Raw genomic sequence first — 23,765 nt, 5'->3', positions numbered from 1 at the left:
TGTGCACCACCATGCCTGGCTAATTTTTGTATTTTTATTTATTTATTTATTTTGAGATGGAGTCTTGCTCTGTGGCCCAGGCTGGAGTGCAGTGGGGCCATCTCAGCTCGCTGCAAGCTCTGCCTCCCAGGTTCACGCCATTCTCCTGCCTCAGTCTCCCAAGTAGCTGGGACCACAGGCACCCGCCACCACTCCTGGCTAAGTTTTTTGTATTTTTAGTAGACACGGGGTTTCACCATGTTAGCCAGGATGGTCTTGATCTCCTGACCTCGTGATCCATGCGCCTTGGCCTCCCAAAGTGCTGGGATTACAGGCTTGAGCCACTGCGCCCGGCCTAATTTTTGTATTTTTAGTAGAGATTTCTTCATGTTGATCGACTGGTCTAGAACCCCTGACCTCAGATTGATCCACCTGCCTCAGTCTCCTAAAGTGCTGGGATTACAGATGTGAGCCACCGCACCTGGCCCCAGTTTTTTTTTGTTTTTTTTTTTAAGGCCTGAAACAAATTATTTGAAACCCAGTCATACTCTGTCACCTTTGCCCCAGTTAAACTTCTCCCTGTGTGGTTGTCAGCTATATGGTCTATTTCTCATTCCCCTAACCCAAAACCCAACAAATTCCAGAGCTACTGACCATGATAAAGCCAAATGTTTATAGTAGCTGACCCAGAACCCCCATAGCAAAGCCTGAGGAATATTTCACCGGCCCTCACCCACTCGCTCCTGCCCTTGCCTGTACCCTCCCTTCCCTCCCCAACTGGATGAGCTCCCTGCCATCTTCACACTTCTCTCAGGCCTGTCTAACCTCTTTGGGTTCTGTGAGTAATACATTTCTTCCTTTCATGCATTTTGTTTTCACTTTCTCCACTGTGTCTCACCTGACACTCACACTTGAATCTAACGCCCCCTCCCTTGAGTCAGAGGTCTTCTGGAGAGTGGCTATATTGGTTTACGGCTAGTCTAAAAAGAGAGACCAAGTTAGAAAAAAACCATAGCAATAAGAATCACAATAGTGGGTCAGAAGATAGAAGGAGCGACAGGAAGCATTGGCAAGAACCTTTATTGTGGTTTTCACTGAATGAATGAGTGAGGCAGGGTACGCGGGCTAAGTATTTTTAGCATTGGCTAGTTTAAAAATTTGAGCAGGCTCCAAAGTGTAGGGATTATCTCAAGTTGTTTAGTACCTGGCCCTGTGGTAATTAGGGTAGGAGAATAGGGGCTCAGTGTATGAGAGCCCAATAAAGGAGGTGGTTTGGAGTAGAGGCTTTGGATTGGTTGATTTGATACGAAAGGCATGCTCTAGGGAAAGTAGTTTGCTATCCCTAGGAATGAGTTAACCCTGAGAGGGTCAGTCCCTCCAAGATCAGCAAGTCCCCAGATGTCAAAATATCAGAAAATATGCATGTCAAAACATTAGAAAATATGCATGTCAAAACGTTAGAAAATACAGACAATAAGAAGGCATGATTAATACAGTATGTCCTCCCCAGTACCCAACTGATATGGTTTGACTCTGTGTCCCCACCTAAATCTTACCTTGAATTATAATCTCCATAATCCACAGGTGTCAAGGGTGGCACCAGGTGTAGGTAATTCAATCATGGGCACAGCTTCCCCCATGCTGTTCTCATGATAAGGAGTGAGTCTCACCAGATCTGATGGTTTTATAAGTATCTGGCATTTCCCCTGTTGGCAGTCACTCTGTCCTACCACCCTGTGAAGAAAGTGCCTGCCTCTTTTGCCTTCCACCATGATTGTAAGTTTTCTGAGGCCTCCCCAGCAATGTGGAGCTGTGAATCAATTAACCCTCTTTGCTTTATAAATTACACAGTCTCGAGTATTTCTTCATAGCAGAGCGGGAACAGACTAATACACTAACTGTAATGGTCTGTGGGAGGATATGAAAGTGACTCCAGAAGAAAAATATAGAGCTCTTTGACACCATCCTAGACTCTAGTGTGAACTTGACATTATAATACAGTGCTATTTTTTCTGGTAAAGGACAAATTTTCCTTTTTTCAAAATATTAAAGGGATAGTAATAAGTTTTTTTTTTTTTCATTTTAATACACTTAGATTGTATACATTGTAGACCATGGGGGAGCCACTGAAGGATGCTGCAGAAAGAGTGATAGAAACGGATTTTTGCAATTTGGAAGATTATACTTAGGTACTATACTAATACTAGATTAGAAGAAATGAGGATTAACAAGGAACTAGAGAGATTAATGAGACTTTCATATTTATTTGGTAAGCTAGTAAAAAGGGCATAAACATGTCAGTGGTTGCAGTGATTGAGATAGTAAACAAAGAACTAAGATATTTAGGAGTTAGAAATGAAAGTGCTTGCATAAAAATTGGATGTCCAGGGCAAAAGAGAAAGAAATGTGGCATGACTCTCAGTGTTCATATATTTTACAAATAAATTACTCCATCAAGTCAGGCACTCAAAAGAAATGCATCTTGGGAGGGAAATATGATATGAGTTTTACCTTTAGGTAGAAGTGTTCAGTTGGTGTCCTGAATAAATTTAAGTTGAAATTTAGAATCAAAATGGAAGGTATAGATCTTGAATTCATTAATCCATGAGTGGTGATTCTTGTGTTCCCAGTCCCTATCACAGAGTAATGAATAGCAACTACCTCATGGAAAGAGAAAGGAGAAAGGACTGCTACCTTCTCAACAATTCTTCTCTCTGAGATTACCTTTTCTTTGCTCATTTTTTATCTTTCTCCATCAATGGAATTGGGTGGCAATTCATTTCTGTGAAGCTCATCAGTATTTGAGGTGCCCTGAGTTTTATCTCTGTTTAATTGTAGAAGGTGAATTAATTCACAAGAGGAGAAACTATTTGCTGTTCCGAGACTTTAATCGGTTTCTGTATCATCCCACATTTCTTCTTCAGGAAGTTTTCACCATGTTGCTGATAATAAAGTCACAGTAGATGTTCTTCTGTTAACTGGATTCTAACAGACATTTCTTTTTCAAGGCTTCATCTTGAGGTCGAGCCTAGTTTTCTATTAACTGAAATGTTGAAGGTTTGTGCTACCTCCCCTCAAATTAACTGATAAGAAAAAATATTTCCATGGCAAGTTACCTCAAAGTTTATAAGGACAAAGTTAATTATATATCTCTTTTCATCTGACAACTAAGTTTATTCTCTTCAGAAAAGTGATCTCCACACTCACTCCATTCTGCCTTTCCACTTCACTGCTCCTTCACTGACAACTGTTCTGGTCTCATCTTTCTTCTCTTCTGTTGACTCAGGGACTAAAACAATTTTGTTTCTTGTCTTGAATCTCCAGTGTTCTTCCAGAAAGAGCCAAATCTATTCCACATTCTTGCCTTTCCTTCCTAAACCTGGTCTTTGCTCCATTTTAATAAAGACCAATTCACTCTACTTCTGTACTGTGTCCTTGATTAAGCAGTAGTAAGAAAATTTGATCCACTGCATGGCCAAAACTCTGAAACATCTCTTGAATAGTTTTGAATCCTAATTTAATGTATTTGATTGTATGCCCTCTGAATTTCTATTCCTGACTTTCCTGGCATTTGATCTCCATTGGTATGGTAGGCAGAATTCAAAGAATGACCTCCAATGACTCATGTCCATGTATGATGTCCTTCACTTTGAGCATGAGTGGAATCTAAATATATGATGAGATGTCACTCCAACGATTATGTTACATTATTTGACAAAATAAATACTATTCAGGTTGGCCTAACCTAATCACCGGAGCCCTTTAAATGCAGAGTTTTCTGTCTTGAAGCAGAAGTGGATATCAGAGGGATTTTAAACATGAGACAGATTTGATGTGCATTTGAAGATCAAGGGGACCAGAAAGAAACTGCAAGGAGCTAATGGCCAATCTCATTGGCTGTCTGTGATAGCCAATAAAAAATGGAGACCCTAGACCTGCAGTCACAGGAACCAAATTCTACCAATACTAGGAATAATCTGGGAGGAGGAGTCGATCTCCTGATGAGAATGCAGACAGCTGACCCCTTGATTTCCACCTTATGAGACCCTGAGAAAAATTCAACCACACTTTCCTGGACTTCAGAACAACAGAACTGTGAGATAAGACAATTGTTACTTTAACCTGCTAAATTTGCAGTAATAGGAAAACTAATATAGGTGGTTATCACCCAACAAACATCTTTGGGGAACTACTCAGTAAATCTGCTGTATCTCTAGCCTATCTATTCAAAACCATGGATATTGATCTTAAAAGTTATACCCGTATCTACCCAAGTGAGGTTCTGCTCCTCAATAATCCCTGTAAATAAACATAGTTCATTTCTCTTAAACACACACAGTTACACACATACATACAAAATAACTTTCTTCTCTGTGAGTGATCCTGAGCCCACACAAAGTCTGCATAATGTTTACTACCCTCTTTTACTGCTGCTGAGGCCATTGTACCACTGAAGAGGTCTTGCTGTCACTGTTCTCATTTTCATAAACAATGTGATTAACCATTGAGATCCCTTTGAAGAATCTTTGAAGGGTATTTGTAAATCTGTGGGTTATTTGTCTTTACTTGGTTAAAATTCAATTTCATTAAAATTTCCCTGTATCTGTGTCTAAAAGTTTGTCTATAAATGTGCTGCGGTTTGAATGTGTTTCTTCTAAAATTCATTTTGAAATGTGATCCCCATTGTGGCAGCATTAACAGGTGGGAAGTGATCATGAGGGTTCTGCTCTCATGAATGGATTAGTGACTCATAAAAGGGCTGGAGAAGTAGCTTAGGCCCTTTACTCATGTGATGACATAGCACTGAAGGTGCCATCTTGGAAGCAGAGACCAAGGTCCTCACCAGACATTGAACCTCAGGTGCTTTGTTCTTGGGCTTCTGAGCCTACAGAACTGTGACAAATTTATATATATAAATTATCCAATCTCAGTTATTTTGCTATAGTAGCACAAATAAACCAAGATGAGTGTTCATATTTTGTTGGTGTCCTATAGTCTAGTGGGATATTGACAAGAAACGAAGGGTTTAATCACAAGCAAAAAGGTGTCCTAGAAGGACAAAAATGGAAAGAGGGAAGCAGAGAATATCAAATTTAGGGAAAGGCTTTGGCATAATCTTATGTAAACCAAAAATAAAATCCTAAGCCCCACAACCAACTGTGTGGACCCCTTCTCTTGACCAAGAGCCTTCCAAAGATAACCTGAAAAACCAGTTCAGGTCTTAGTGGGAAGTGGGGTCAGACATGCCGCATTATACCCTCTTCACTTTAGAATTCAGGCACAACCAACCAGGATTAACATTAGAATGGAGACCTTAGGAGTGACAGAACAGACCCTTTGTAGCAATAAGACACCAACATGACTCATAGCAGGCCCTGAAAAACATCAAAATATTTTCCCCCAAAGTATATTTTTTGACATATTTTTTAATGGCCCTGCAAAGGTGTCTATCATGAAGAAAATCTACATTCTGTAGATAATTCTCTTTCCTTTTCAGTTTTTTCCCTGATCCAGAAGAGAATTATGAGTCTGGCACCTTTTAAAAGTCTGATTAAGAAGCACAATCTATTCTCTCTGAAGCCTGCTCCCTGGAGACTTCATCTGCATAATAAGAACCTTGGTTCCTACAACCCAGACACTCCTTTATATTGATTTCAAGTCTTTAGATAATAACTTAACTCTTTCAACCAGCTGCCAGTCTGAAAACTCTCTGAGTCCACCTGTGACCTGGAAGCCCCCTCTTTGAGTTGTCCCACCTTTCCAAATTGAAACAATGTACAGCTTACATGTATTGGTTGATGTCTGATGTCTCCAAAAAGGTATAAAACCAAACTGTAGCCTGACCACCTTGGACACATGTTCTTAGGCCCTCTTGAGCCTCTGCCTCTGGCCACGCTCACTCATGTTTGGCTCAAAATAAATCTCTTCAAATATTTTAGAGAGTTTGGCTCTTTTTGTCAATACTTGTGAGGAAATGTCTCTTATTTGGGGCAAGGAATTTTGAGGGCAGGTTTTTCCTCTTTGGTATGCACCTTTTTGTGTGTGGAGAGGATGTGGCTATGCGGTGCTGTGGATGAACTGCTGGCGCAGAGATACACAGATGTCTGGTTGGTGCTGGCAGACTTCAGGGTCGGGGAGAAGATGCTCTAGTATTTCGAGAAACGTGATACCCCTCAGAGACATCTCCTTTTTCAATGATCCCAGGGCCAGGTGAATAATAAACCAGCTTCAGTCCAAGTCCTGGGTCCTGTCGATACCAGTACATTGCAACATGATTCATATTCTGGGAACACTGTAGAATGAATTCCTTTCCTGTCCCAATGATTCTGTGTCTTGAGAATTGTGTAACTACAGCATTCTTGAGGCCTGTTAGGGGGAACAATGAGTGATCAAATAAAGACAGGGCCTGGGAAAGAGGAGACTAATGTGACTTTTATGAAGAAACATTTTATAGTTAGATCCTGTGAATTCAGTAATAGAGATTCCTCACCTGTGCCCAGGACTCACCTGCTCTTAGGAGAAAAATGATCACACAGCAGAGAAGCCTGTTGCTCATGGCAACACAAAAAGTAGGATGTTGCTTGGTGCTGTGATGAATTTAGTCTCTGATACCAGCACTTTTCATTTACTTCCTGGCCAGAGAAACAACACTTGTCTCTCACACTGCCAACAGCTACCTAACTGCAAACCATGTAGCCCAGGCATGTGACATAGTAAAAGCTTTGACCTCTAACAATACCCAGAACCAAAGATTCCTCCCCTTAGAAACAAGAAGACCAAGACATGACTGGAACCTGAAAGCCGGACCTCTTTCAGTAGTGAGGGGTCCACTGGCCCAGAAGATCCCGGGCTAAAATGTGTCTTAACATATCTTGCCATAGATAGTCATATTTGAAGCCCTCCAATCAGACTCTACCAAATCAACATTCCTAAATCCTTTCCCTTGCTCTCTAATCCCTTAAAACCTGCCCTAGACCCCAAATCAGGGAAACATTTGAGCCTACTCCTTTCTTTTCGCTGTTTTTTCAATAAAGCCTTTCCTTTTCTCAAAGGCTGGTGCCATAGTTATTGGTTTCGTGCAAACCTATTTGCTTGATAACAAATATAGGTGCCCCATGTGAGGCCAGTGCCTGCCAAGGCACTGTAGTACCTCAGTGGGAACTAAAGTTTCTTCACTGACCCTGAGTGGTGCTACCTAGACCAGTTTATACAGAGGCTTAGCTATGAGGTCCTTATTCTCTGTCATGACATTTCAGGCCCTTTGAGTGCTACTTTCTCTTTTGAGGAAAGAAATTGCTTCCGGATAAGATTTCTTTTGGAGTCAGTACCTTGTTAATATGCACTTACACCTTAAATTGTCTTTGGTCTAGGACTGTAGATTAGAGTCCTATTTTTGTGTAGCTTCATGGGTTTGAATCCTACCCTAGGGAGATCCTGGTTAGATTATTTCAGTCCTGGCTTTGGGTTAGGGTCCAAAAGAATAAGTGCAATAGTAAGATGCTGTAACTGTTATAGTACTCAATTTGGCTTGGTTTTGGTTTTCCTTTGTGTTTCTGAGATTTTGGTTTGCATTATTATTCATCCTAACAGAGGTTAAAAGTTTTGATGGTTGTGACAAGAATCTCAGAAGTTTATTTAAATGAAAGTCCTTGGATTCCAAAGATGAAATACATTGCTTTCTCCTGCCCTTTTAGGGTGTTCCTAGGTGACTAAGAGTCTGGCAGAGGTGTTAAGATCACTGGTTTATGACATAAGGTGATTTTATAGGTAATCCCACCAGAAAAGCCTAGCCCAATCCTGGGTTAGAAAGCACTTCAACAGCTCATCCAGGAGGAGCATATAAGGGGCCTTGGTAACGCCAACATCTCCAGTGGCCCAATACCTTTTGGTGTTTAGGACCCTCTGAGACATGTAAGAGGGAATATCTAGCCCATTGACGATTCTCTGAAGAGGAATCCCCATAATCACCACATCATACACCCAGAACACCTCCTTTGTACAGGATGTTGTACAAGTCATTTCAGATAAAACTCTATACAAAATGGGAAACTTTAATAACATACTTGTCTATGGTCTTTTAAGATAAAACTCGCCCCAAATCAACACACCACATGCCACAGCTTACTGATAGCAACCAGTAATGATGAGACCCAGGGACTTCTATACACTCTATTGGCTCTATCAACATTTCCCACAAAGAAGTGCAGATGACAATTGGTGTGGAAAAGTGATGCATAGACTTTCTAGTTGACCATGGAGCTGTATACTCTATCCTAAACAAAGACAAGTCCCTGTCTTCCCAAAGACCACTGCTATTACTGGAGTATCTGGGGAAACATCCTTGCAAGCCTTTCCTTCAGCCACTCAAATGCCATAGAGGAAAAACCTATTAAACCCATTTAAACATAGCTTCCTATATATGCCTGAATGTCCAATACCTTTGTTGGGATAAGAGTTGCTAATAAAATTAAATGCACAAGTAATTTTTCACCAGAATGAGTAAATATTAGGGTATCTCCTAAGCAAGACCGTACCCTCCAAGTTGCCTTATTACCATTAGAAGAAGGACCACTGCCTGAAATCCCTAAAGAGGCTCTACAAAAACAGGCCTGACTTGACAAATCAGTTTTTGAAATACCCAGACCTGAGATTGTTTACCAATGTGAACAGCTTCATGGATCAGGGTCCCTGAAAAGCCAGATATACACATAGTGACTTACCAGAAAATCTTAAAAGCTGAGGTTTTCCCACCAGGTATCTCTGTCCAAAAGGCAGAGCTTACTGCCCTCACACGAGCTTCCCACCTCAGTACAAATAAAAAGGTAACCATTTATATAGACTCCAAATATGTCTTTTTGGTAGTGCATGTAAATGGAGCCATAGAAAAGACAGAGACTCACTAACCTCATAAAAAATAAAATTAAACATACGAGAGAGATATTAGACTTATTAGACTCAATTTTGCTGTCAAAAAAATGGCCATAATGCACTGACTGGCACACCAAGAGACTGATAGCTAGAAAACTAAGTGCAAAAATCTAGCTGATCAGGCAGAAAAACATACAGCCAGGACAAAAGAGCCTAAAACAAAGGCTCTGGTACTTTTTCCAAGTATGAATCTGTCCTTATTTAAACACAGTACTCAAAGGTAAATCGAAAAAGAGCAAACCAGTAGGGATTTTCATACTCATACTCATGACTTGGAAAGGGAACAGTGTAAAACAACTAAAGAAGTCTAGATTTACAATGAACAAGGAATAGTTCTTGTTCCTGAGCATTTGATAAAGGATTGTTTCCCAGTTACATCAAAGAACTCATAGAAGAAACACAACATATCATTAGTTACCAAAGTCAGGCTGCACGTACAAAAGATTATCCAAAAGGTCTTCCAAAATTGTTTTATCTGTGCTACAAGGAATCCAAAGACAGAACCACTTCCAGTAGGCAAAGGGGTCTAAACCTGAGGAACAGAAACAAGACAAGATTGTCAAATAGACTTTGCAGTTATGCCAGGAGCTGGAGGAAACTATAGATACCTGTTGGTACTTGTAGACACCTTCACTAGTTGGGTCAAGGTCTTTCCATGTCAAACAAAAAATGCATCTGAGGTAACTTAAGCTTTATTAAAAGACATAATTCCTTACTTCGGATTGTCAATTTCAATTCAAAGTGACAACAGAGATACCAGACTTACCTAAAAATTTTATGGAGCTCTTAGGATACAGTGGAAATGACGCGTCTTTTAGAGGCTCCAGTCTACTAGAAAAACTGAAAAGATAAACAATGTCTTAAAAAATATACTTGCCAAAATGTGTTAAAAACCCAATTTATCATAGGATAAGATCTTGCCACTTACCCTGCTTAGAGTAAGAATGACCCCTAAAAGCAAGCATCAGTTTAGCCCCTACAAAGTTCTATGTGGGACAACCCTTCTTAAGACAAAATATTATTTTAACATTGAAAATGATCATGATGTAAATGCGTTAGATGCTATAAAATGTGTACAGTCTCTGGGCATAACTTTGTCTGCTATACATAATTACGCTTCTAGTTATTTTAATGTTTCCTATAGATGTTCCTTTACATTATCTAAGTCTAGGAAACTGAGTACAACTTAAAACCTGGAAAAATCACCACCCTGAAGACCAACTACAGGTCAAATAGATTAGGCCCTAAGAAGTTCCTTTAGTGATCCATTCAGCAATAAAGTTAAAAGGGTTGAGGCCCTAAATTCATCGTTCATGGGTAAAAGTTATTCCCATTTTCAGAAGATTCTTCTTGGCCCCTATAAAATTCCCAAACAGGTCATGCCCTTCACAGATAAGAGAAACCAAAGGACCAGACTGACTATATACCAGATGGCTGTGGAGGCCCACAACCAGCTTTTCCACCCAGGAACAAACTTGGAAACCCCTAATTGATCTTAAGTTACGTTTTTAAAAACCCAGTAAGACCAAAAGGGCTCCTGGCTCTCCAGATAAGTGAGAATCCATTTCTGTGTCTAAAACCAGCCTCCACCTTATGAAACTGTGAGGGCAGAAACAGGAAACCACTAAAGGAGACAGCTTGCCCAAGATATCGGGTGAGGTCTGCATTAGTGCAATTTAATTTTTACCTTGTTGTCATATATATCATTCTACGCTACTAAATTAATCATCTCTACCTCCTTGATTTAACCTCAAAAATATTATTTAGGACCTTATAGCCCTTCCTTGGATAGAGTTTATTTTTTTTTAATCCTTTTTCTTCTATCAGCCAAATATCTCGTCTCAGGGAAACAAAACGATTTCCTGTGTTAAAAATGCCCACAATTTTCCTCTATTATATCCTTTTATATCCTTTTGCTTGCCTTAACTTCAACTTAAAAGGATAATTTCTTTCTTTCTTTTTTTTTTTTTTTTTTTTTTTCCTTTTTCAGACAGAGTCCCACTCTGTCGTGCAGGCTGGAGTGCAGTGGCACGATCTCGGCTCACTGCAACCTCTGCCTCCTGAGTTCAAGTGAACACATCTGGCTAAATTTTGTATTTTTAGTAAAGACAGGGTTTTACCATGTTGGCCAGGCTGCTCTCAAACTCCTGACCTCAAGTGATCCACCCACCTCAGCCTCCCAAAGTGCTGGGATTACAGGCATGAGCCACCACGTCCAGCCAAACGGATAATTTCTTGATAAAAATGTCAAAATCCCTACCTACCTCATGAAATCTGTCTAAATGTTAGAAAAGTCATCAAAACCCCCTCTGCACTTGATCACACTGATCTGCTGCTTGTCTCTGTGACTAACTTCTCTAAAGTGATTAATTTTCTGGTGACCTATGACAAAAAATCCACAGGTATAACCTATAGGGTCAGATTTGCTGGTGGAGGATCATTAGTTCCCTGTTTTCCATTAACATCCCCTGCAAAGACACTTGCGTTAACAGCTATAAAACTGAGGATAAAGGGGCCTATGCCCACAGAAGCCAGACATTGGCTAACGCAGACACGGAAATCACCTGTTTACTTGACACACCTACTTTCCACTTACTGTTTTCTATCCTCTGGTCCAGGAGAGATACACTGATACATTCTCAAACTGTAGATCTACATGATTATGTCAAGATTTAAATAAAAAGAATCTAGTATACCTTCAAGGACTGCCCTCTTTCCTACCAATTTGTAAGTTAGATAACTCCTTCTAGACTCCTCTATACTCTGACTCCTACTCTGACCAAGTCCTAAGTAAAATTCCTCAAACTGAGAACTTAAATGTTAACATATCCTGTATTCTATGTGCCTCCTCAGGATATATCTTTGTCTATAAAACAGTCAGCCAGACCTGGGACTATGAATGCTTTGACAGTTGATACCCAAAAGACATCTGTTTACTAGGGTACTTAGTCACTCCTTTTCTCTATGACATTAATGATGCTAGGCATTAGATTAACACCATAAAACTGTTCACACAAGATCTAGGCTAAATCTCCTCCCAGGTAAATATTTACCAGGTGGCCCACCAGATGGTGTAGGATATTTCTTTAGACAAACTCTGTTGCCATAGTGGGGAGTTGCTTCTCATAAATATGATTTAAAAGCTTCGTATCACCCTGAAAAATCTTGCCAAGGAGACCACAATGGCCGGGGCGGCTCAACAGAGAGAGCCAGGTGCTTTGGCTAAAGTAATATTAGATAATAAAATTACTCAGATTATATACTGGCTAAACAAAGAGGTGTTTATGCTTTAATACATCATGCTGTCTTTACATTAATACTTCTAAAAAAGTTGAGACCTACCCAAATAACAATAGACCAAAAGCCACTTGACTCCATCTAGTGTTCTGTAACACACCTGGATATAATATGTAAACAACGTATTTTCTTCAGGAATAAGATCTATTTTTGAGGGTAGCAGTAAGAGTGCTACTACTAGACTAAAAATTATATTTGCGTATGTGTTGAGATTTCTCTCCCTTCTCTCAAGGTCTCTACCTGCCCTGTATCTTGTCTTTTTAAATCAAGTCCCCCTGCTCATGAAATAATTATTAAATATCAAAAGAATTCCCTGACCCACCTGTTTGACCTCACCCCGGACCCATGAATATTTGCAATTAATTATGAAACAGTTTTATTCCTCAGATACAGACCTATGTCCCTTCTCAACAAAAAGTACCTAGAGTGGACACTCAATTCCTTCAAGATTGAGAACTAAACTAAACAAAAAGGGAGGGATTTATAACTGCAGGATCAGCCCAAACTGGGTCTATTATGTGGATAACAAAATGTTGAGTTAGATTGTAGGCACAACAGAGCCAAAAGCTTTGACCTTGAACAACACCTGGAACGAATGATTCCTCCCTTCGGAACCAAGAAGACAGGAAGATACCTGGAACCTAGATGCCAAAACTCTTTCAGAAGCAATGGGTTCATTGGATGGGAAGATCTGGGCTCAAATCTACCTCAGCCTACTTTACCATAAATGGTTAAATCTGAAGCCCTCCAATCAGACCCTATCAACCAAGTATTACTAAATCCTTTCTGTCAGTTCCTTAAAAATTTGTCCAAGACCCCAAATCAGGAAGACAGATTTGAGCCGGCTCATGTCTCCTTGCTGACCAGTTTTGCAGTAAAACCTTTCTTTTCTCAAAAGCTGGTGCCATGGTTATTGGCTTCTGAGCATATCAGACAGCAAACCCATTTACTTGATAGCGCTACCACAAGGTTAGTGTCTAACAAAGAAGGCTCTGGAGAGAGAGGGCCTGGGTTTAAATATGGGTTCTGCCACGTAAGCTCATTTTAGGCAAGTAAGTTAACTGTGAATGCTTCAGTTTTACTCTCTGTAAGTTGTACTAATAAAAGTATGAACCTTATGGATTTGCTGTGAAGATTAAATGAATTAATGTGTTAAGTTACAACTGCACAGTGTATAGTAATCACTCACTCAGGCTCAGTTTTCAGAATGGTCAGCTAGTAGTAGCAGTCTTGCTGCTACCACCATTAGTTATTATTGAGTCTTATTCTTGTGCTAGGGATTGTGTCAGGCAATTTACATACATTTTCTCAACTAAATAAAACCTCTTGGAGCCATGTGTGACTATTTCCATTTTTATAGACTAGGAAACTATTTTAGAGAGGTTAAGTAACATGGCAAAACTAGATGGTGACCAGATCAGTCCAGTTCTAAAATATATACTTTCAACTAGTAATAATTTTTCAAATATTCTATACCTTGCATTTTTTCCTTTTACTTTTTAAAGTTTGGCTGGAGCCTTCTTCAGAAATTATTTTCATTTTACTCTAATTCCCAAAACTAAAACCATACTTAGCATGCTACCTTCAATGACCTGAAATTCAAAATATCTTTTATTGCCAGGTATCATTGACTAGCTCCGTTTATTTTTTTTTCTGAAAACCTTGAGCACTCTTATAACAAGTGGCTTACTCAAACCCAGTTCTTTTATCTCAGAATTGGTGGATCTCTTTTCATGAGTGGTTTCTGTAAAATCCTTTCTTTGTCCTCTTCTAGGTTCTATCCTTTGGTTGTCCTGCTTCTTATTTCTAAACTGACTTCCTTCAGCATTTAGTATATCTTGAATGATTACAAACAGTTCATTATCATGCTGAATCATCCTTGAAACTTCATTGGTATCTTCTTAGAAGAATGATGATATTGTCAACTGAAAATGAGGAGGTTCAAATTTGGAAGGGAGAGCTTTATTTCTCATAAAGGGTTGCAGCCTGCAGTGTGGCCTTTCTGAGAGGCTGGGAAGCACAGCCTCTGGCCAGAAGCCAGAAACAGACACATCTAAGGAGTGGCAAAGGGAAAAGAAATACATACTGAGTGGAATGGCCAAATATAGATATTCAATAAGCTATAGGAGGAGTCATGAACATTAATAAAGGGAAAAACATGTGCATCACAATTGAGTTTCCTGCCCCTTCATGGGACCCCTGTAAAAAAAAGAAAAGAAAAAGGCCATGTTAGCATGATCTGGGGGTGGAGTTTTCAGCTCTCTGATATCAAAAGGTGAAGCAAAGGACATCAAAAGCCTCACTACACGTCCTCCATAGACTGGCCACAAACACCGTTTGGTGGCCTCTTACCAGGCAAAAAGGAGGGACAGCACTGCTTTTAGCAGTGGAGTCTTTTGAAAGGGCTGGTTTGTGTTTAGCCTTTAGGCAAGAAAACCTCATCACAGCTCCAAGGGAGAGGTATAATAAGGTGTGTCTGACCCCTCCATCCTATCCTGGCCAAGAACTCAATGTTCAAGGTTACTCTGGGGTGTCCTTGTCCTAGAGATGGTTCTTTCTGTCAGTTGGTGGGTATAGGATTTTATTTTTTGCTCATAATATAATTCTGAAGAATTATGTCTTCATAAATACATTTCTGTTTTAAGTAAATATTTCATCCAACTGAACACATTTTTGTTTTAGCAATTTCTCTTCCTATTGGCTACTCGTCTGCTTCCAATGGAGGGAATAATTTTAGGGAATGTAATTCTTGGAGTGATCCTGTAGTTAAATATGTAATATAATATTCTCCCACCTGCTTCTTTTTGTGTAGCTGCCTCCTTGCTGGGATGGTGCTGGTGCGTATGTTTATGTGTGTGAATCTGGGAGTAAGTTCACTTGAGGTTACGGTCTGAGATGGGAAAAATAATACGCTACTTGAGCCTTGTTATAAATAGAATAAATTCCAAATTGAAATTTCCTCAAGGGGTTTACTTCCTATGATCCTTTGTCTTTCCCTTCCTCTAGGAGCAGGATGTGGTGTATTCCTGTGGCTTAGCAGAGGCGAAGACCCACCCTGATGGCCCATTGAGTGGCAGTGAGGCGATTTGCCAAGGGAATAGCTCCCCACTGAGGCCAGAGATTGTTGTGAAGCCCCTCATTGGAAGTCCCTGAAGTTGAGAGGCATGACAGTCATAGAAATTAGCCAACGTAGAAGTGTAAACCCACTGCATCTGCCCTTATATATGGCATCATCAGAGTAAGGGTATTTTTATTCCTGTGTTACTCTTCAGCATTTTCCACAGAGATTTTCTTCATCAGCCTCCTATTTTAACTTGCTTAGCAATAGGGCCCACTCTTAACTAGCGCAGGGGGATGAGACCTAAGACATGAGATAGTTAATAAATAATTCCGGGGTAGGTAGGAGATGGTGAGGCATAAGTGCAGGGTCACTTCCATAAAGGCATATTTGGGTCTTTCATATTATTGAACAAATATACATCTATGTGGACCATAGTACTAGACTCTGGGATACAAGCATGAATAACAAAAAGAAGGTCTCTTCTCCCATAGGGGCTTATAATTCTGTATTCTATATATCATTCCTAGTCCTACTACTGCAGTTACAAAGGTAGAAAGACATACAGTCCCATCTTTCAAAGACCATACTTGCCTAGAAGGAGTCAGACATGACCAAAAAGCCATAATATAGTAACAGACTTTAAATTGTTGTAAGCACATAGGAAGAGAAACCTCTACATCTCCCCGGGAAGAAAGGACTTCACAGAGGTAGTGTGGGTTTCGGTAAGAATTTTAGGAAAATAATTTCCTGGTAGACTAGGCTGGGGGACCAGCCTGTGCAACATCTAAGAGAATATGATATTTTTGGAGTTTGCAAAGAGTTCAGCAAAGCTGGAGAGTATCGTTAAGAGACGTGAATGGCTGAAGAGGAGCATAAATTTCCAGATAGGATTAGGATGTGTTCTCTCTCAATGCCTTTCTGAGACAGTATTTTCTACCCACCGGTTTCCCAGTGCCCAGGCCAACCCCACTGACTAATATAATGGATTTGATGAGTAAGTTTACTAATATTGAACTACCCTTACCATCCTGGAGCAAACACTAATTTGTAGATTATTTTCTAGTGTCATTGTTTGATTCTCTATTATTGAATACTTTTTTATCAATACTAATCAGTGATGTTAGTCTATAGATTTTTTTTTTTTCTTTTTTTTTTTGAGACAGAGTCTCGCTCTGTTGCCCAGGCTGGAATGCAGTGGCGCAATCTTGGCTCACTAAAACCTCTGCTTCCCAGGTTCAAGCAATTCTCCTGCCTCAGTCTCCTGAGTAGCTGGGACTACAGGCACGTGCTGCCACACCCGGCTAATTTTTTGTATTTTTAGTAGAGACGGGGTTTCACTGTGTTAGCCAGGATGGTCTTGATCTCCTGACCTCGTGATCTACCCCGACTCGGCCTCCCACAGTGTTGGGATTACCGGCATGAGCCACCATGCCTGGTCAGTCTATAGATTTTTTTTTTTTTTTAAGGTGCAGTTTTGTTGAGTTTTGGTATAAATATTAAGCTAATGTCATGAAAATAATTTAGAAATGTCCCCTACTGTTCTATACTTTGCAATGTTTCAGGTATTCTCCAAGTCCCTGATTTCAAAATGTGTGGAAAAAAACCCCTGTAAGAAACTATATGAGACTGGCACTTTTCTGTAAGGAAATTCTATTACAAATTTATTTATTTATTTTGTAGCCATTGTTTTGTTTAGGCTTTTTATCCATATTAGGGTCAGTTTTGTTAAATTTTATCTTCCTAAAATGTGAGCCACTTCATTTAGGCTTTTAGGTTGTTTGCAGAGAATTATACAAAATATTGTTTTTAAAAATAGACTTTATCATAATACTTCCCTTTGTCACTTCTGTTTTAGTATATTTGTCCTCTCTGTCTTTTGGCTGGCAAGTGGTTTTCTATTTTTTCCAAACAAGTATCTCATTTGTTTATTTCTTAGTTCTATGATTAAAAAATTTTCTACCTTATTAACTTCTGCTTTCATGTTGATCAGTTCCGTCCTGTTCAGGATAAAAGTCTGAAATGAGTCTTATGGGGCTAAAAATCAAAGTGTCAGCAGGTGGTGTTCCTTTTGTAGGCTTTATGGGAGAATCCATTTCTTTGCCTTTTCCAGCTTCTAGGTACCATCTGCCCTACTGGGCTCAGGGCCCTTCCTCCATCTTCAAAGTTTGTCTGTCATTCTGATCTCTACTTCCATTGTCACATAGCTTTTTTCTGGCTTGCATCCTCTTGCCTCACTCTTACTGTATGCACCAGACATAGTACTAGATTCTGGGATACAAGCATGAACAAGAAATAAAGGTTTCTGCTCCCATTGGGCTTATAATTCTGTATCCAATATATTGTACAAGTTATACATACTAGATTTACAAAGGTAAACAAACATATAGTCCAATCCCTCAAAAACCATACTAGTCTAGGAAGAGTCAGACATGACCATCAATATCATAACATAGTGATAGAAGTTGAAGTTTCTTTAATTTGTTATAAACACGTAAAGAAAGAAACCTCCATATCTGTCTGGGAAAAGAGAGAGGGCTTCACAGAGGTGGTGCGGTTTTAGGTAAGATTTTTTAGGAAAGGATGTGATGATATTGGGCCCACTCAGCTAATCAAGGAAAACCTCATATTTCAAGATCCTTAATCACATCTGCAAAATCATTTCAGCAACGTAAGGGTACATATTCACAATTTTTAAGGATTCAGATCTGAACATTTTGGGAGATGATTATTCAGTCTACCACAACGTGAAAATCTCCAAATAATTGTAGCAATACTTTTGAGAGAGAAATGTTTAGACCGCTGAGATCATATCTTAGCTAGGAAGGCAAGACCTGATACAGCCCTGGTTTATTCAATAAATATTTATACAGCACCTACTTTATTCAGAGCCTGTAATACTGTTGAAGATACAAAAATTAAAACTTTGGACATGGTCCTTGGCCTCATTGAGCATATTTTGTATTAATGATTTTAAAAACTATCATAATAAGTTAAACAATGAAGTGTGTGATACACTATGATTGTAGAAGCTCTGGGTACCATGTGGTATTTACCACAGTCAGAGACTCAGGCATGATGGTTATGCCATTTAAACATGAAGGATTAGGAGTACAGATAAATAAGGAGAGAAAGATTATTCTAGGTAGTGTGAACAGCATGTGTAAAGGCTCAGGAGTGAGTGAGAAAGTGCATATGGAGCTTTGGGAGAGCTGAGGGATTATGAATATTATTAAAGCATAAGTATGCAAAAAGTGGGTAAAGAGTAGGTGAATTTCACAAGACTGGATAGGTATGCAAGGGCCAAATCATGGATGGTTATAAGAATTTGTAGTTTGGAAGATTTTTTTTTTTTTCACAAAAATAACTTATAGGCTAACATTTACATATAAAGAAGACTGGTAATAACCCTAAAGTCAATGGAAAGGAATTGTTTTCTGTTGCAGAGAATGAACTGAGTTAGAATAGAGAGTAAGACATCAGGTAGGTGGATATTTGGAAGGTGTTGAAGTAGTTCAGGTGAAAGACAGCGGTTGCCTGAGCTAAGACAGTATTGGTTGGGATAGAAAATGGTAGTCGAATCTGAGAGGTTTTAATAAACAGAAACGTTAAAGATGTGGTTATGCACCAATGTGGAAGAAGAGTGTGACAGGAGGTGCAGATATTCTGGGGACTCTAGCTAAAGCAATTGAGTGAATGCTTGTACCACTTAGCGATCCCAGTGACGCAGAAGATGCATGTCACAACATGCCTTAGGGTGGATTATCGTCTCAAGAAGCGAAAGAGCCAGAACTGGGACCAGGATGAGGAAAGGCATTGCAATGAATGTGTTTGGGGCCTGAAAAGGGGATATCTTGTCTGAGGAGCAATAAACCTGAAAGGGCAGAGTAAGGATCTTAATACACATAATTTAATCTCAGAAATAGAAAATGATGCCATCTGAACTGGCCATAGACTTAGGAAAGTTTTCTTGACTTCTGTACCCACTAGTACAGCACAAGGAGATACGGGAAATATTGTCTTTTGAAATCTGATGCAAGGTTGCTGCTCAGATCAGACTTCACGCACAAAAAAATCTCATGTTAAAGGTTCTGGAAAGGTCTGTTCTCTCCTTCTGTGAAAGAGGTTCTTTCTCAGAATAGGGTGGAGCCTCATGTGGGTGGGCACTCCTCCCTTTGAGACTGCCATTTTTTGCGGTAAGCACATGCCTGTGCAGTGCTGTGGAGTGAGGGCACAAGGACACAGGGACATCTGAAAGGGCTTTGCAGATTTCAGAGCCAAAGGGAACTTCTATTTTTTGCCGGGAAATATTTTCAACAGGGATATGTCTCTAATCAACAATGTCAATGCTAACTGAATAATGAATCAGCTCTAATTCCAACCCTGGTTCTTGTAGAAACCAGTATGAAATTATGGCACATATCCTGAGAACTCCTTTCTTGTCTCTACAATCAGGTATCTGGGAGTCTAGGTGATGTCAGCTTCTATGAGCTGGGGTTTATGAGCTGAGGGGACAGAAGATAGAGAGAAAGCTGAGGAGAGAGCCTGATGCTGCAGTGTCCAGGAAGGAACCTGGGCTGTGGCCAGGCAAGCTCAGAATAAGAATTTCCCAAATGTTTCCAAGACTCACTGCCCCCAGGAAACAAAAGTACATGCAAGGGAGGAATATCCAGCTATGGTAGAATGAAGAGGTCAGCAAAGCTACCCATAAAATAAGTATAAAACTCAAACAATTCTCATCAAAAGGCAGGAATTTTCTTTTTCCTTAGGAGTACAAGCTATTTGTTTCTGTATCCAGAGTAAGGCACACATGTTTTCGTGGGTTTCTGTGGGCTGTGAACAGTAATTTGAATTTAAATTTTATGCAAACACTTGTTTAATGCACATTTCAGTATAAGCCAAAATTACTATAGTTTTGTTACTACAAAAAATTGTATATTATACCACTATATAAGCTTAGTTAAAAGCTATCTCATTTCTTTTTTATTTATTTAAAATGGACAAATATAAATTATATATATTTATGGTATACAATGTGATATTGTGACATTTTGATATATGTATACATTGTGGAATAATTAAATCAAGCTAATTAACATATGCATCACCTCACATACTTATTTTGTTTTGTCTTTTTTTTTGTAGGAACATTTAAAATCCACATTTTTAGCAATTTTCAAGAGTACGTATATTATTAACTCTAGTAATCATGCTGCATAATAGATCTCTTGAACTTCTTTCTGTCTGATTAAAACATGTACCCTTTGACCAACATTTCCCTATTTCCCATGCCTCCTTTCCTCAAACCCCATCGCGGTGCTTGCCAATTACCCTTCTACTCTCTGCTTCTGTGGGTTCGACTTTGTTGGATTCCATGAATAAGTGAGGCCATGCATTATTTGTCTTTCTGTGCCTGGATTTTTTTCACTTAGCATAATGTCTCCAGGTCCAAACATGTTGTTGCAAATTATATGATTTCCTTTTTCTGTAGGCTGAGTAGTATTCCATTTTCTCTCTCTCTCTCTCCGTGTGTGTGTATGTGTGTGTATGTGTATGTATACACATACATATATAGAGAGAATATATATACACACACATATACAGAATATATATTATATATTCTTCATCTAGTCATCCGTTGGTGGAAACCTAGGTTAATTCTGTATTTTGGCTATGTGAATAATGCTTCAAGGAATATAAGAGTGCATATATTTCTTCAACATACAAATTTCATATCTTTTGGATTTGTATCTAGAACTGGAATTGCTAGATTATATGGTAGTTCTATTTTTAATTTTCTGAGGAACCTCTATACTGTTTGTCAAAATGACTGTACTAATTGACATTTTGTATTAGTCAGGGTTCTCTAAAGGGACAGAACTAATAGGATAGATGAAGAGGAGTTTATTAAAGAGTATTTACTCACACAAGCACAAGGTAAAGTCCCACAATAGGTCTTCTGCAAGCTGAGGAGCCAGGAAGCCAGTATGAGTCCCAAAACATCAAAAGTAGGGAAGTTGAGAGTGCAACCTTCATTCTGTGGCTGAAGGTCCAAGAGCCCCTGGCAAATCACTGGTTTAAGTCCAAGAGTCCAAAAACTGAAGAACTTTGAATCTGATGTTTGAGAGCAGGAATCATCCAGCTTGGGAGAAGGATGAAGGCCAGAAGACTTAGCCAGTCCTTCCACATTCTTCTGCTTTTATTCTACCCGTGCTGGCAGCTGATTAGATTGTGCTCACCCAGATTGAGAGTGGTCTGCCTTTCCCAGTACACTGATTCAAATGTTAATCTCCTTTGGCAACACCATCATAGACACACCCAGGAACAGTAGTTTGCATCCTTCAGTCCAACCAAGTTGACACACAGTATTAACCATCACACATTTCTACCAACAATGTACATGCTTCCCTTTTCTCCACATTTTTATCAATGCTTGTAATCCTTTGTCTTTGTAGTATTAGCCAATGTAACAGTTGTGAAGTGATATCTCATTGTGGCTTTAATTTATATTTCTCTGATAATTAGCAATGATGAACATTTCTTCATTTGTATGCTTTCTCTTGAGAAATGTCTATTCAGGTCATTTGGCCATATATTAATTGGGTTGTTTTCTTGATCATGAGTTATTTGAGTTTCTTACATATTTTGGATATTGATCCTTTTTCAGATGTGTGGTTTGCAAATATTTTCTCCCATTTTGTAGCTTGTCTTTTTATTCTGTTTATTATTTCCTTTCCTTTCCTGTGCAGAAGCTTTTTAGTTTGATGTAATCCCACTTGTCTATTTTGGCTTTTGTTGCTTGTGCTTTTGCAGTAATATCTAAAAATTATTTGCCAAGACTAGTATTAAGAAACATTTCCCCTATGTTTTCTAATAATATTTTAAAGATTTCAGGTCTTATGCTTATGTCTTTAATTCATTTTGAGTTGATTTTATGTTGTAAAATAGAAAAACCAAAATCCAACTATATTCTGACTATGGGAAAATCACTTTAGATTTTATTTTTAGACACAAATATATTGGAAGTAAAGTATGGAAAAGCATATGTCATATAAGTAGTAACCACAAAAGCTTGAGTGGCTATATTAATATCAGAGAAATACATTTTAAAATACATTTTAAAGCAAAAATTATTATTAGAGAAAAACAAACACTTCATAATGTTTAAAGTTTCAACCTATATATGTATACAAATGCTTAAAAATATATACAAAATATATGCCACATTTTCTTAATCCAATCTGTCACTGATGGACATTTGGGTTGATTCCAAGTCTTTGCTATTGTGAATAGTGCTGCAATAAACATACGAGTGCATGTGTCTTTATAGCAGCATAATTTATAATCCTTTGGGTATATACCCAGTAATGGGATGGCTGGGTCATATGGTACTTCTAGTTCTAGATCCTTGAGGAATCGCCATACTGTTTTCCATAATGGTTGAACTAGTTTACAATCCCACCAACAGTGTAAAAGTGTTCCTATTTCTCCACATCCTCTCCAGCACCTGTTGTTTCCTGACTTTTTAATGATCGCCATTCTAACTGGTGTGAGATGGTATCTCATTGTGGTTTTGATTTGCATTTCTCTGATGGCCAGTGATGATGAGCATTTTTTCATGTGTCTGTTGGCTGTATGAATGTCTTCTTTTGAGAAATGTCTGTATACTTGTGCCATGGTGGTGTGCTGCACCCATCAACTCGTCATTTACATCAGGTATAACTCCCAATGCAATCCCTCCCCCCTCCCCCCTCCCCCCTCCCCATGATAGGCCCCTGTGTGTGATGTTCCCCTTCCTGAGTCCAAGTGATCTCATTGTTCAGTTCCCACCTATGAGTGAGAACATGCGGTGTTTGGTTTTCTGTTCTTGTGATAGTTTGCTAAGAATGATGGTTTCCAGCTGCATCCATGTCCCTACAAAGGACACAAACTCATCCTTTTTGATGGCTGCATAGTATTCCATGGTGTATATGTGCCACATTTTCTTAACAAACCTGCACGTTATGCACATGTACCCTACAACTTAAAAGTATAATAATAATAAATAAATTAAAAAATATATACATATATATATATACAAAATATATATTCCTTCTATGTGTGTTTGTAGGTATGTATTTTTTATATTTATTCACACATTTATTTATTCTTTAAGGTGCTTTTAATTTCTTACTATGGATTTTAGTTACTATCAATGTCATTTTCTCTCAGCCTGATGACTTCCTTTAATATTTCTTGTAAGACAGGTCTGCTAACCACAAAGTCCTGTAGCCTTGCTTATCTGGGAATGTCTTTATTTCATTTTCATTTATAGAGGATAGTTTTTCTGGATATAGAATTTTGGGTGGAATTTTTTTTCCTTTCAGTGCCTCTCCATTATCTTCTGATCTCCATTGTTTCTGATTTAAAGTCAGAAACAATGACTTCTGATTTAAAGTCAGGTTAATTCTATTGCTCTTCTCTTTCACATGATGAGTCATTTTTCTCTTGTTGAGAAAAAATA

The 23,765-nt window shown here is 38.9% G+C and overlaps 1 pseudogene and 1 gene segment (V, D, J or C); both read right to left on the bottom strand.

The window, feature by feature from the left end:
* LOC102137723 (T cell receptor beta constant 1-like) overlaps nt 1–23,765 on the bottom strand; it is a 266,137-nt gene that overhangs the window by 191,245 nt on the left and 51,127 nt on the right.
* Nucleotides 1,046–21,519, bottom strand: LOC135969796 (T cell receptor beta variable 6-6-like; annotated as a pseudogene).

This window comes from Macaca fascicularis, chromosome 3 (assembly GCF_037993035.2).
Source record: "Macaca fascicularis isolate 582-1 chromosome 3, T2T-MFA8v1.1".
Classification (NCBI taxonomy): domain Eukaryota; kingdom Metazoa; phylum Chordata; class Mammalia; order Primates; family Cercopithecidae; genus Macaca; species Macaca fascicularis.
Note: the sequence above shows the minus strand (reverse complement) of the source record. Positions and strands in the feature narration are given on the sequence as shown.